General features: G+C 42.0%; 1 protein-coding gene across 5 annotated transcripts in view; it reads right to left on the bottom strand.

The window, feature by feature from the left end:
* Window positions 1-14226, bottom strand: part of SMYD3 (SET and MYND domain containing 3) — a 757166-nt gene that overhangs the window by 741945 nt on the left and 995 nt on the right. The gene's annotated exons all lie outside the window — the stretch shown is intronic.

Below are 14226 nucleotides of genomic sequence, written 5' to 3'. Positions count from 1 at the left end.
CAGAAGAAAGAAAGCAATATAAGTGACACTTCCAAGTAAGAATAAAAAAACAGTTAATAGGCAATTCAAGAGAAAAAGTTGAGACTCATACATCGCTTGAGTGGATAGCATCCAACTGAAATATTATAAATCTAATCTATAATATTTAAAATCTATATTTTTATTTAATCTAGTTAAATTAGTCCATGTTTTTCAGACTGAATAAAAGATGATGACAGAAAAATATTTAGTAGGTAATTAGAGATTAAAAAATAATGATGCCTGCGTCCCACCTCCAAAGGCTCTGATTCGATCAGTACTGAGTGTAGCCTAGGCACCAGGATTTTTCCAAGCTCCCCAGGTGATTCCAGTGTGCAGCTAAAGCTAAGAACCGGTATCTCAGAGAACGCCAATGGCTCCTGACTAGGAGGAAAAAGGACAAATGATGGATAGGGTAGAAAGGGACCCAAGAAAGTACTGGGGCAAAAAGGTAAGTGAGAAACAAAAAATGGCTGAAAGACTAGACAGACGATTCCCAGACACAGCAAGAGTCATTTAAATGACGAAAGAGTCACTATTTAACAAATGATAGAAACCAGGCAAGAAGGTTAACACAGATTTAGATGACTAGGAAACATGACCAACAAGTAAGGACACTACTCTGCATTAGCAAAATCTTCAGCTAGGAGACTTTCAATCTATGATCCTCTGAGGATGCCTGGATAACAACTACATGTACTACTACAAATAGATGTTAACTGTGTACAGCCTGTTTCTAAATATAGAGGTGGATTCCTCCAGCCCTTTTCCTTCCTAGTGTTCCCACACTGCCACCTCGTGGGTCAGCACTGCAAGGAGCCGGTTTGAACTGGAAGGGAGTTCTAACTGGCCCTGTAAATTCACAAGGCAGGTACATGGTAAAGCCTCAATTCAAGGGTTTAATCCTTATGTTTTCCTCTGTTTAATTACAGTGGAAGACAGCCTTAAGGTACATTGTTTCTTTTGTGGGTGATAAGAATTTTCTAAAGTTGATTATGGTGGTATTAGTATGTACTTAATGCCACCGAAGGGTACACTTAAATAAATAAAAGGGTAAAGTTAATGTTACTTTATATCACTTTAAATAGGCAAATGGTATGGTATATGAGTTATATCTCAATAAAGCTGTTACAAAAAAAGGAGGAGGTGGCCAGGCACATTGGTCTGTAGTCCTAGCTACTGGGGGGGAGGAGAGGGGGGCTGAGGTAGGAGGATCACTTGAGGCCAGGAGTTTGAGGCCAGCCTGGACAACATAGTGAGACCTTGTCTCTCTGAAAAAATGAATAAATAAAAAGAAAGAGGAGTAGGAGGAGGCAGCTGTAGCAAATACATAAATGGTTTCTAAAACTGCAGAAAACGTAAAAAGGATGTCAGAAATCACTCAATACCTTCATTTCAAAAAGGTAAAACTGAGACTCAGATTAACTTACTTATCCTACTTACCCAGGCAGTAAAAACTAGGCCAAAAAGGGGCACTATTAACCCATTTATGGAGGTCTTCTATGGTCTCCCAATCCTGAGAAGCTTTTTCTCTTAAGCTTGATCCTCAGCAATGCTATCTTTTGCTGCCTAACTTACTACTGGGAGATCACACTCACACCAATGACTTCACAGAGCAGTAGTATCACCACTATTCCAATAGTTCAAAACCCAGCACTCACCCTTCACCACAGAGCAGTACTGTCACCACTATTCCAATAGTTCCAGCTCAAAACCCAGCACTCACCCTTCACTGCTTCCTTGCCCTTTAATCGGTCAACAACGTGGGTGAACTCCTCAACATGCTTGGTTCCAGGCCCTCTACCAGTCCCCTAGCTCAGGCCTTCATCACTTCACATCTAGAATAACGCACATTTTCTCCTAACTCGAATCCTCATCTCCAGTCTTTCCACTTCTCTCCCTCATCACAAAATTCACCCAAATCAGGACTCCTACACAAATCTTCCATGTGCACCTCATACTGCAGCCCAAAAATCTCTATGGGCTCCTCAACAGTTGTACCTAGAAAATAAAGTTCAAAATCTCTTAACCTCAGCAAGGCCTTCTGTATTACGGACTCTATCCCAACTTATAATCTGTAATCTATACAAATAGCACTTCGCTGCAGTCGTAATGGTCTACTATACAATGCATGCACATTTCCCAGTTAGTTATTCCTCCATAGTTGTTATCTCTACCACTTGTTTCACTGGTATCATGACTTTTTTTTATTCCTTTCCCAAAGGTTCTCAACTCTGGCTATGCATTAGCATTACCTGCGAAGCTTTAAACAATTATGGGACCCTTAAGGATGTCGCTCAGACATCTGGATATTTTTAAATTCCACAGGTAAATGTGTAAAATACCAATGATTCATAGATTTTAAGTAAGTCTTTTTGTAAGATGCTTAAGTTTTCACCACCAAAACTGAGCATCCAATATTAGAGTCAAAAACTCAAAAATTAAACTGCCCAGAGAAACTGTTACCTACTACCCAAGGTTTCTTGATCATTGGTACAACATAGATCTTTCCAATTAACACCTACTTTCTAACAAGAGGTAAACACAGCAGCTAAAAAATGCTAACAAGGATTAAATTTTTATATACTCAAATTCATTTGTGAGAAACATCTATCATAACCATGCCAATTAAAAATTCAACATAATTCCTGTTTGTCCTACCTATGACAATTATTTAAATGTAAACAGAACATGCTAATGTCAATGTCCAGTTTAAAACTGAACATGCAGAATTATTTATAGATATTATAAGCAGTTGGACTAATCCCAGCTGTGGCAATTTTACCTTAGCCCTTGGATATAAAGGCACAGAGAAGCAGGGAGTCAGTGAAGATGGAAAAGAAAGATAGCAGCTGTCAACCCAGACTGCTCTATAATAATCTGGGGAGTATTAAAAATGTCTATGCTCTGCCGGGCGCGGTGGCTCACGCCTGTAATCCCAGCACTTTGGGAGGCCGAGGCGGGTGGATCACGAGGTCAGGAGATCGAGACCATCCTGGCTAACATGGTGAAACCCCGTCTCTACTAAAAATACAAAAAATTAGCCAGGCGTGGTGGCGGGCGCCTGTAGTCCCAGCTACTCGGGAGGCTGAGGCAGGAGAATGGCATGAACTCGGGAGGCGGAGCTTGCTGTGAGCCGAGATCACGCCACTGCACTCCAGCCTGGGTGACAGAGCAAGACTCCGTCTCAAAGAAAAAAAAAAAAAAAAAAGTCTATGCTCCAGCCACACTCCAGACAAATTAAATGAGAATCTCTGAGGGCAGGACCCATGCACCAGCATTTCTTAAATCTCCCTGAGTGCTTTCAATGTGTAGCCAATGTTGAGAACCAACGAGTTACAAGGGAATTTCTCAAAGGAAATCTAAAGATGAGAGCTGTTCAAAGACAAACACAAAGAGGGAAAAAGTCCCAAGAACTAGTTAGTTACTTCAGAAGTAAGTTGCTTTCTCTTATCAGTTTATGAACAATTTTTACATATTACAAATATACACTTTTTGGCCATGCGAGTGACTCACGCCTGTAATCCCAGCACTTTGGGAGGCCAAGGCAGGGGGATCACTTGAGCTCAGGAGATCAAGACCAGCCTGAGTAAATGGCAAAACCCCATCTCTACCAAAAATACCAAATAAAAAAAAAAAATTAGCCGGGGGTGGTGGCACGCATCTGTGGTCCCAGCTACTCAGAGGGCGGAGGTAGGCGGCTTAGGTGGCAGAATTGCTTGAACCTGGGAGGCGAAGGCTGCAGTGAGCTCAGATCATGCCACTGTACTCCAGCCTGGGTGACAGTGAGACTTCACCTCAAAAAATAATAATAATAATAATAATATTCCTTTTTATGTTGAAATATTTTCGTCAGTTTCTTGATTTGTTGTTGTTGTTGTTGTTGTTATTGTTTTGATATGGAGTCTCACTCTGTCGCCAGGCTGGAGTGCAGTGGCATGATCTCAACTCCCCGCAACCTCTGCCTCCCGGGTTCAAGCGATTCTCCTGCCTCAGCCTCCCAAGTGGTTGGGATTACAGGTGCACACCACCACGCCCGGCTAATTTTGTATTTTTAGTAGAGATGAGATTTCACCATGTTGGCCAGGATGGTCTCTATCTCTTGACCTCGTGATCTGCCCGTCTCAGCCTCCCAAGGTGCTGGGATTACAGGCATGAGCCACCACGCCTGGCCAGTTTCTTGATTTTTTTCATTATAAGATGGTTCATTAACATAAGGATGTTTTTAACTTTTATATATTCAAATCTGCCCAGTCTATCAATCTATCTTATCCCCTTGTGGTTGCTCTTATTTATTTTTGCTGCAAATGCTATAAGAACAACAAAAAGAGGACTTGCTTACATTGCAATTCTCAACCCAAGTAATGAATTTTAAAAATCAGTATTGGCCAGATGCGGTAGCTCATGCCTGTAGTCCCAGCACTTTGGGAGGCCGATGCAGGTGAATTGCTTGAGCCCAGGAGTTCAAGACCAGGCTGGGCAACACGGTGAAACCCCATCTCTACAAAAAATATAAAAATTAGCCGGGCACGGTGGTGCATGCTTGTGGTCCCAGCCACTCAAGGCTGAGGCAGGAGGATGACTTCAGCCAGGAGGTTGAGGCTGCAGTGAGCCAGGAGCACACCACTGCACTCCAGCCTGGGTGACAGAGTGAGACTCTGTCTCAAACAAACAAACAAAAAGATCAATATTAGCCTACTGTTATAAATGCTTTTAAATGTTTAAAACTAAACATGAATAGGCCGTGTGTAAAACAGTAAACTGGCCACAAGTAAACTTTAAAAAGGAAACATTCTTGATTGTACTATATTTAAACAACTAGTAATGGCTCTGTCCATTTTCACTTTTCAAATAGTGGAGTGAGATATAAAACACAAGGTTATTCCACAAGTGGCCTTTATTTTTTCTATACTAACAAGTAATTATTATGTCAAAAACTAGGGGAAAAACTCATTTACACAGAATCTTCTCGTAGTAATAAACTGTAAGGAGATCAACAAGCACAATTTTCCCTCCAGATCATACCAACTCCAAGTAAAACTACTAGTTTCAAACATAGGTTTCGACTCTTATTGTGAAAAACATGGTCATCATCAATAAGCCACTATACCATGTAAATTTCATTAGTGAGTTTTATATAGATATTTATGACAAAATTTAACTTGTTTGCCCTTTTTTGGTCTAATTCAAAATAAGAGTTAATGGCAAATGTCAGAGGCTAAGAACAGTTTGGAAAGGGGGTTCATGAAGGAGAACACTCAGAGACAGTGTTTTAGTGGCTAAAAAATAAGTTGCCTTTCTGAAAAATATTTGTATGCTTTTTACTCCATTGTCCACCAGAGGGAGCATCACATCTGAGTAAGAGATAATGGGGAACTCCCAGACAGAAATGGAAAATCATCTGAAACTTGATCTACGAGGTGCTACAGATGGTAGCATATACAGTTAAATGTAAAATCAAATCAGAGAACCCCCAAAAGAATCTCAAAGTGAGTGGGAGGATAGCCTCCTAGGGAGATCTCATCTCTAAAAAAAAATTTTCTTTTAATTAGCTGGGTATGATGTTGCACGCCTGTGGTCTCAGCTGCTCAGAAAATTCTGGAGGCTGAGGAGGGAGGATCACTTGAGCCCAGGAATTCAAGGCTGCAGTGACCTGTAATCAAACCACTGCATTACAGCCTGGGCAACACAGGGAGACCCCAGTCTCTAGAGGAAAAAAAAAAAAAAAAAGAAAAGGAAAAAACAAGAAAAATGAGCAAAAGATAAATACAGACAAATCACAAAAAAGATATAAATATGGCCTTTAAACACATGAAAAGATGTTTAACTTCACCCATAATGCAATTTAAATGCAAATTAAAACTATACTAAGATCCCACTTCTCACCCATAAGCTTAGCAAAAAGTCAAAAGCTCAGGCTGCAAAGCTAAGGGAAACAAGTACTCACATACATCATTAGTGGGAATGCAAAATGGTGCAACCCCACATAGGTTATTTGCACCTCGACCCAGAAATCCCATTTTGAGGAATCTACCCTGAAGATACACCAGCAACAATACAAAAATACACACATGCAAGGTTATTCATTAGAGCAATATGCACAATTGCAAAATACTGGAAATTGCCTAAATATCCACACATAGGAAATTAGAAAGTACAGTGGATACATAAAATTGAGCATTATGGAGCTATAACGAATAAGTAAGATCTCCATGAACTGATAATAGAGTGATTGCCAGTAGACACAAAGATAATGAAGCAAGTGCAAAAATAAGAATGGAAAATAAGAACACACATATAGGCCGGGCGCAGTGGCTCACGCCTGTAATCCCAGCACTTTGGGAGGCCGAGGCGGGTGGATCACGAGGTCAGGAGATCGAGACCATCCTGGCTAATGGTGAAACCCTGTCTCTACTAAAAATAAAAAAAATTAGCCAGGCGTGGTGGCGGGTGCCTGTAGTCCCAGCTACGCGGGAGGCTGAGGCAGGAGAATGGTGTGAACCTGGGAGACGGAGCTGGCAGTGAGCCGAGATCGCACCACTGCACTTTAGCCTGGGCAACAGAGCAAGACTCCGTCTCAAAAAAAAAAAAAAAGAACACACATATATACTTGCTTATCTTAAAAAGAAAAAATATAAGATGAACCAGACGCTACGGTCTGAATGCTTATACCCCCCAGGCTGGAGTCCAGTGGCACGATCATGGCTCACTGCAGCCTTGACCTCCTAGGCTCAAGTGATCCTCCCACCTCAGCCTCCCAAGTAACTGTGATTACAAGGGTGCACACCATCCCACCCAGATAATTTGTTTTTTTTTTTTTTTAACAAGATGAAGTTTCCCTATGTTGCCCAAGGTGGTTGTGAGCTCCTGGCCTCAAATGATCCTCCCACCTCGTCCTAACAAAGCACTGGGATTACAGGTGTAAGCCACCACTTGATTAAGCCAGACTTTAGAGAGACATGAAAAAAATGTAAAGCAATGCAATTCTCATTAAATTTTCGTTGTTTTAAAAAATACACACGGGCCTATAGTCCCAGCTATTCGGGGGACTGAGGCAGGAGAATCGCTTGAACCCAGGAGGCAGAGGTTGCAGTGAGCCGAGATTGTACCACTGCACTCCAGCCTGGGCAACAAAGCGGGACTCTATCTCAAAAAAAGAAAATATAGTTTGATTCCTTAAAAAATTGTTAAAACGTAATAAATTTACATATATGTAACAATTTTTTAAGGAACCAAACTATCAAATATACACACACACACACACATATATATTTTTGTTATTGTTGTTTTGTTGTTGTTGGGTATTTTTTGGAGGCAGGGTCTCACTGTGTCACCCAGGCTGGAGTGCAGTGGCGCAGTCTCAGCTCACTGCAGCCTCCACCTCCCAGGTGCAAGCGATTCTCCTGCCTCAGCCTCCAAAGTAGCTTGATTACAGGCATGCACCACCACATCTGGCTAATTTTTGTATTTTTAGTAGAGACGGGGTTTCGCTATGTTGGCCAGGCTGGTCTCAAACTCCTGGGCTCATGTGATCTGCCCACCTCGGCCTCCCAAAGTGCTGGAATTACAGGTGTGAGCCACCATGCCCTGCCTTAAATTTATGTTTAAATAGGTATTTTCAAAACTTAGTTTTAATTTTTATGCAATAAATATAAATAGATAAAACCCACATAAACAAAACATCATCAGCACTCTCAATAACGGTTTTTAAATCCCTATCAAATCCATTTTGATAATTTGTAAAAGGATAAAGGGGTCCTGAGACTAAAAGGTCTGAGAACCACCGGTCTATAACACCAGCTGCCTTAAATGCCAGAGTATGTTAAGAGCAGGGGCTGGGGCTGGGGACTATATCACTTCTGTTGCCTGATAATGCTGGATTCTGCACTACGTACCACCATTACCACAGACACTGGGCCCTGCTGCTGCTGCTGCTCCTTGGGAAACTGGTGGTTGCTGGAGAGTGATTCTCTCAACCATTCTTCCTTGTGATACTGGCTTTTATTCAAAGTCCTCAGAGAGCATCTTAGATTGACCGAACTTAGGTCACTGCCTGTACCCTAGCTGCAAGGGAGGCTGAGAAGGTATTTAGCCTTTTTGGCTTTTTCGATAGAAGGCAGACTTGGTCTACATCCCACCAATAGTCTTCCAATGAGGAAATCGGCAAACATAAACAGTCAAAACCACAAGCATTAGCCCATTGCTCCAATTCTTTCTGGGAAGGTCAGAGGCAACCTTGTGGGGAATATCACAGCTCTATCGAAGATTCTCAGTGGATCTTAGAGATGGTGGTATTACACACAGGGAAGACAAATCCAAGTGCAGGAAAAAAATTGATATTCCAACTGACTCCTCCATGACAAAAAGTTCTACCATAATAACCCGATACAAGGTGGCTGGCTGGTCCTGAAGATGTGTTGCCATTTGGGGAATCAGGACCAGTTACTACTGGCAGCAAACTGGGCACTCTGTACCAGCAGAAGCCACATGGCTATCAGGAGGGGAAGTCTGTATTGTTGAGTTCCAGGCACCAGCCTCTATCCCCGTCCCCATGGTTGCTCTGTTCTTGAGCCTTTTGAGCAAGCACCAGGCTGTCTGAAGAACAACTTACTGCTATCCACAAAGCAGGTCATCCTGTCTGATTAAGAACGCCCTCTGCTGTGGCATTCACATGGACCAAATGTTTTCACCAGGGCTCAGCCATAAAGCCCTTTCCCAAACCTCGTTACAGAAGAAAAGGAAGCAGTAGAAGAAACAGGAATTATGACTCCCACTTAAAAAGAAAAATGTAGCCACATCCATAAAGTCCTTTCCCAAACCACATTATTATCAATTCTTCCACCTTATTTCAAATCCTAGACCCATTAGCCACTGCCCAGGAAGTTGCAAATCCTACTTCAAGCCATCGTTCAAGGTTCTGCTCTTTGAAATGATTTTGCTAGTTGCTTGACCTTCAGGGCCTCCAAGGAAGAGTCTGTAACACTGCAGCAATTCACTTACGCCTGGTGCTAACCATATTTCACGAAATCAGCCGTAAACCCAGTAATGTCTTTTTACATTATTTTCACAGAGGTAAGTGCTTCCCTGTCTCCACTAGCCTCTTCTACTCCACTGACCCTTAAACCTTGGGTTATTTTAGCCAATGTGAGAATTCTGCCTTTCCTGAAACTATTCATGCCAATGTCTAACATTCTTAGTAACTTCATTATTTAGGTAATTCAACTAACCTCAGCCTTTGGGTTTCCTGACCAAAAATGTTTTCTTACTCCCTACCTTGGCCACATTCTGCCACACCCCGTACCTGTTGTATCAAGACACACACTACTTCTAAGCATGTACATATCAAGTCAACCCATTATCTGAACACTCACCATTTCTCTGACCACATGAGGACCTCTAATCCATTGATTCGGCCACATTTCACTGGCCATCACCTTCCTGACGACCTCATTCCCTACCTGAGAAACCATGATCCACAATTACACCCTCCCTTGCCTACAACTTCAACTTTCCGTCCTCTCTCTCCGTCCATCATGCTAACCTAGCAATCCTAGGTAAATCCAGTTCTCATAGCCAAGCAGCTGGCAATTGGGAGAGAAAGGAAACATGACCCAACTAACTGTTCCCACTTTAAATAAATAAACACAAGTTTTAAGTAGACCCTCAGCACTTTTCAACAATCCTACATTTCAAGGGGCAATTTATGCTTCTCTCCTAGAAGACTATTTCCAATCTCTCCTAAGGCTGAGTCACTTAGCAACCACTTCCCTAGCGGTCCTTAAACTTTTCAATCACCACTGCTGTTGCCTTTTCTGGCACCTCTTCTTCTTACCCTCATATATGAAGATGTTCCCTTCCATCTCCACCCCAGGTTCAGTCCTTGGCCAAGAGAGATTCCATCATCTCACCAAACGCAGTGAGTTATTACCCTTTATTGCCTGGTCACATTTACTCACACTGCAACTCAAATGCAGCTGCCTTTTTTTTTTTTCTTTTTTTTTGAGACAGGGTCTCACTCTGTCACCCAGGCTGGAGTGCAGTGGCGTGATCACCACTCACTGCAACCTCCACCTCCTGGGCTCAATTGATTCTCCCACCTCAGCCTTCTGAGTAGCTGGGACTACAGGCATGCACCCAGGTAATTATTTGTATTTTTAGTAGAGACAGGGTTTTGCCATGTCGCACAGGCTCATCTTGAACTTATGGGCTCAAGCGATCCACCTGCCTCGACCTCCCAAAGTGCTGGGACTACAGGCATGAGCCACCATGCCCAGCCTGCTTTATTTTCTATAACTGATCTAATCTGTCTCCTGAATATGCGCCATTTTTTCTATAATTAATCTAATATTCCTCATGAATATCTACTCTAATAAATATCCAGGAAATTTAAAACTTGGCAAACAATATCTCAATCTCTTCCAGTTAATACTCAGACTTTGTTTAACTCCTTACCCGGGCTGGTTTAAATGGCTGCTTTCGGGTAGATTTCCCTCCAAGGTCTTATTGGACATCCTAGAAGAAATAGTGGCAAGAAGACCTTGGATCTGTGTTGTTTCTCTGGATCCTCACTGGTCTCTGCTGCAAGGAGGTAATCAGGTCCTATGGCTGAACTGGTCCCATCTCATCTTTTAGGATGTCATGCTGGCTCTCATCCCTGGAGTCTGTGATCCTGACATTCAGTCTATAGTCACACAGTCTTTTGTCATGACGCCAGCTGTTCCACCAGGCCAATAAGCTCCTCCACCTCCTTCACAGTGGTATGAGAGCATTTCAGAATCCCCTGGTGCCACAAACTCAACTATCTAGCCACTTCCTTCTACCACTGCTGTGCTATAGGCCCGTGTTGGCCTATCACTAACCTGCATAACATCCCCTCTCAAGATTCCACATAACGAGCAGAGCAAAAGGCCTTCTACTGCTGACCGTCCCCTCAACCCATTTAACGTCCCCACCCTAACCCTAGAACTTTAGCCAGCCAAGAAAGATCAGAACACATATTTCTCACAATCTGTTTTCCCTACCTCTGTCCCCCAGCTTCCCACAATCCACCAGGACTGAAAGGGATGACACATCTACTTCCAAGTCATCCTCCTTCCTCCTGGGAGGCACGAAGCCTCATTCTCAGCCTTAATGCCAGATGAGCTATTCTCTTTACCCTACAGAAGAAACTGTCATTAGAGTTTGCCAGAAGTAACTCTTGATATGGAAGCTGCAGGTAACTTGGAACTTGAGAAAACCAAAGACAAACATACAGCGACTTCAAGTTCCCCAAAATATTAATCCTTGAATGATTAACATCTCCCATGTGGTAGGCCCTGGGGATATAAAAAAGATCAGACTTAGAGCACTACACTAGGGAGTGAGAAGGTTTACAAATACAATCATAACAATGGAATTTTATGTGCTGCACTCACCAAAGCAAACAGGAAATACACATAACTCATACCCAATTGTCAACCAACCTGTTCTACCTCCGTCAAATTAAAAATGCATGCAACGGCAGAAGGACAATATAAGTGATTTCAGGCCGGGGATAGCGGCTCACGCCTGTAATCCCAGCACTTAGGGAGGCTGAGGCGGGTAGATCACCTGAGGTCAGGAGTTTGAGACCAGCCTGACTAACATGGTGAAACCCCATCTCTACTAAAAATACAAAAATTAGCCAGGCGTGGTCTGTAATCCAAGCTATTAAGGAGGCTGAGGCAGGAGAATCGCTTGAACCTGGGAGGCGGAGGTTGCGGTGAGCCAAGATCACACCATTGCACTCCAGCCTGGGCAACAAGAGCAAAACTCCATCTTAAAAAAAAAAAAAAGTGATTTCAGATTATAATTTCATTGCCATTTACTCTTTCTACAACTTACATACTTCATTTTCTTTTCCAGGCACAACATGGAAAAACCAGAAGCCATTCCTTAATGAGAGGAAAAAGGTAAGATAAGCCATGAAGCAGGTTCACCTTTCTCCATTAACAAAAACAAGTATACAGAACTAAAGCTACTAATCAAAACAGCTCTGGAGCAAAGGAAATCATGTAAAACTTGGTAACCATTATTTCTGGAGCCTAAGGAAGTAGAGTTGTGCATCCCTTAAGGACATCATGAGGTGATTTCATTGTTGTAGGAACATCATGGTGTATCCTCGCACAAACCTAGACTGTGCATACAGCCTGCTACACACCTAGGCTAGCAGGTATTGTCTGTACTGCCTACTGCTCTGAGGCTATAAACCTGTACCGCATGTTACTGTACTGAATACTGTAGGTAACTATAAAACAATGGTAAGTATTTGTGTATCTAAATGTACCTAAACACAGAAAAAGTACAGTTAAAAAATGATATAATCATACAGGGCCACTGTCATGTATCTGGTCTTTCGCTGACCAAAATGTCGTTATGCAGTGCATGACTGTAATTATCATCAATATCTGTTTTTTTAATTCTATTTTGATTTTTCCTTTCCCATGTAACTGTTAATTGCTACAAACTAACATTTTCATTCCATACTTAATTCAGATGGAAGGCAGCAGAAGGACAGGGACAGTTAGGAGGAAAATTCTGCCAGACATTCATACTAAGGGCTTACTATGTGTTAGACACTGGGGCTACAAAAATTGAAAGATGCACTATTCTTAAAGACTTCACAATGGACAGTGAATAAAGAGAAACAAATTTTACTTACAAGATGACAAATAATACAGAAACTTATCCCTCAAGGACAGGCATTCAACAGTGGCAGAAAACTGCATCAAACAATGCACTAACATTTCCCTAACACTATTTTCAGGTTGCAGTGATTCCCAACCAGGCTCTTTGGAACACTATAACCACTGAAATGGGAGTGTTCAAACAGAGCAACTACTACCACAACACAAGTGAACTGTGTATCCTGGCAATCCAAAGTAAGTGCAAATATTTTGTGTCTGTGTAAAATACTAGTAAGTATTTGTCAGTCATTATGAAGAATCTGTTTAGCTTGTTTTGTTTAGATGCTTAGCATTTACTTATATCCCTTTTTCTATGTTTATGTTTGCTGATTTCCCCACTGGATAACTATCGGTGGGAAGTAGAGTGAGCCTGCCTTCTATCTTAAAAGCCAAAAAGGCTAAATACCGTCTCAACCTCCCTCGCAGCTAGGGGTGCAGGCAGTGACCTAAGTTTAGCCAATCCAAGACACTCACTGAGGACTTTGAATAAAAGCCAGTATCACAAAGAAGAATGGTTGAGAGAATCATTCTCCAGCAACAGTGAGTTTCCCAAGGAGCAGCAGCAGCAGCAGCACCAGGGTCCAGTGTCTATGGTGTTCGTGGTATCTACTGCAGAATCCAATATTATCAGGCGACAGAAGTGATATACACCCCAGATCCCAGCCCCAACTACTTTTGCAGTGCAATCCTAACTTGGTTTCAGCCGATGCCCAGTCAAGTCTTGGCAGACTTTAAAGCAACACTGAGAACTCCCCCAAAACTCTTTCATTAAATTCCTTTTTTGCTTAAATCCCCACAGTTACTGCAAACAGGAAAAATGAATGAGACTAACGAAATAGTATGGTAAATCAACAAGCATCCCACCCACAAAGGGTTTGTGTAGCTAATTTTGGAAATGCACAATTCCGTGTGTCACAAGACTCAACTTCAGCTCTAATGATTCAATTGCCAATTTGTCACCATTTATTCATTCCAAAACTTTTCTGTTCCAAGAACTATCTTGAAAGGAACGAATTGTTTTCAACCACACAGTTTACAAAAACTTCAAGATGCTGCTCTCTCCCGAACAGATGTTTTCGCTGTTATCATTACTTCAGAAAGCAACAGACAAAATTATTATTTGGTAGCTCTAAAATGCAAAGTCATATTCCTGAATTATGAATCAAATGAGAACAAAGTAAGAACAATGGTCAAATTACAGATACGAGTTTTGCACTTACCGTCCCACCTCCACCCACCTAAATCTCAGACTGGCAGGTCTGAAAAGCGGCCATGCACAAAATCATCGCACTCATCTCAAAATAGAACTCTTCTTCCTCGCACACAGAAGCTCAATAATATTTGTTGACTGAATGCAGTTCCTATTATTCATGTATGTTACACATTTCCATAAATTGCTTTCACATAGCACTTTACACCTGCACAGCGCGTCCAGGCTTCCAAAACACCTTCACGTGAATCCCTGCATCTAGAATGGTGGTTAAGAGTTAGACATGCCTGCACA

This window comes from Pan troglodytes, chromosome 1 (genome assembly GCF_028858775.2).
Source record: "Pan troglodytes isolate AG18354 chromosome 1, NHGRI_mPanTro3-v2.0_pri, whole genome shotgun sequence".
In the NCBI taxonomy this organism is placed as follows: domain Eukaryota; kingdom Metazoa; phylum Chordata; class Mammalia; order Primates; family Hominidae; genus Pan; species Pan troglodytes.
Note: the sequence above shows the minus strand (reverse complement) of the source record. Positions and strands in the feature narration are given on the sequence as shown.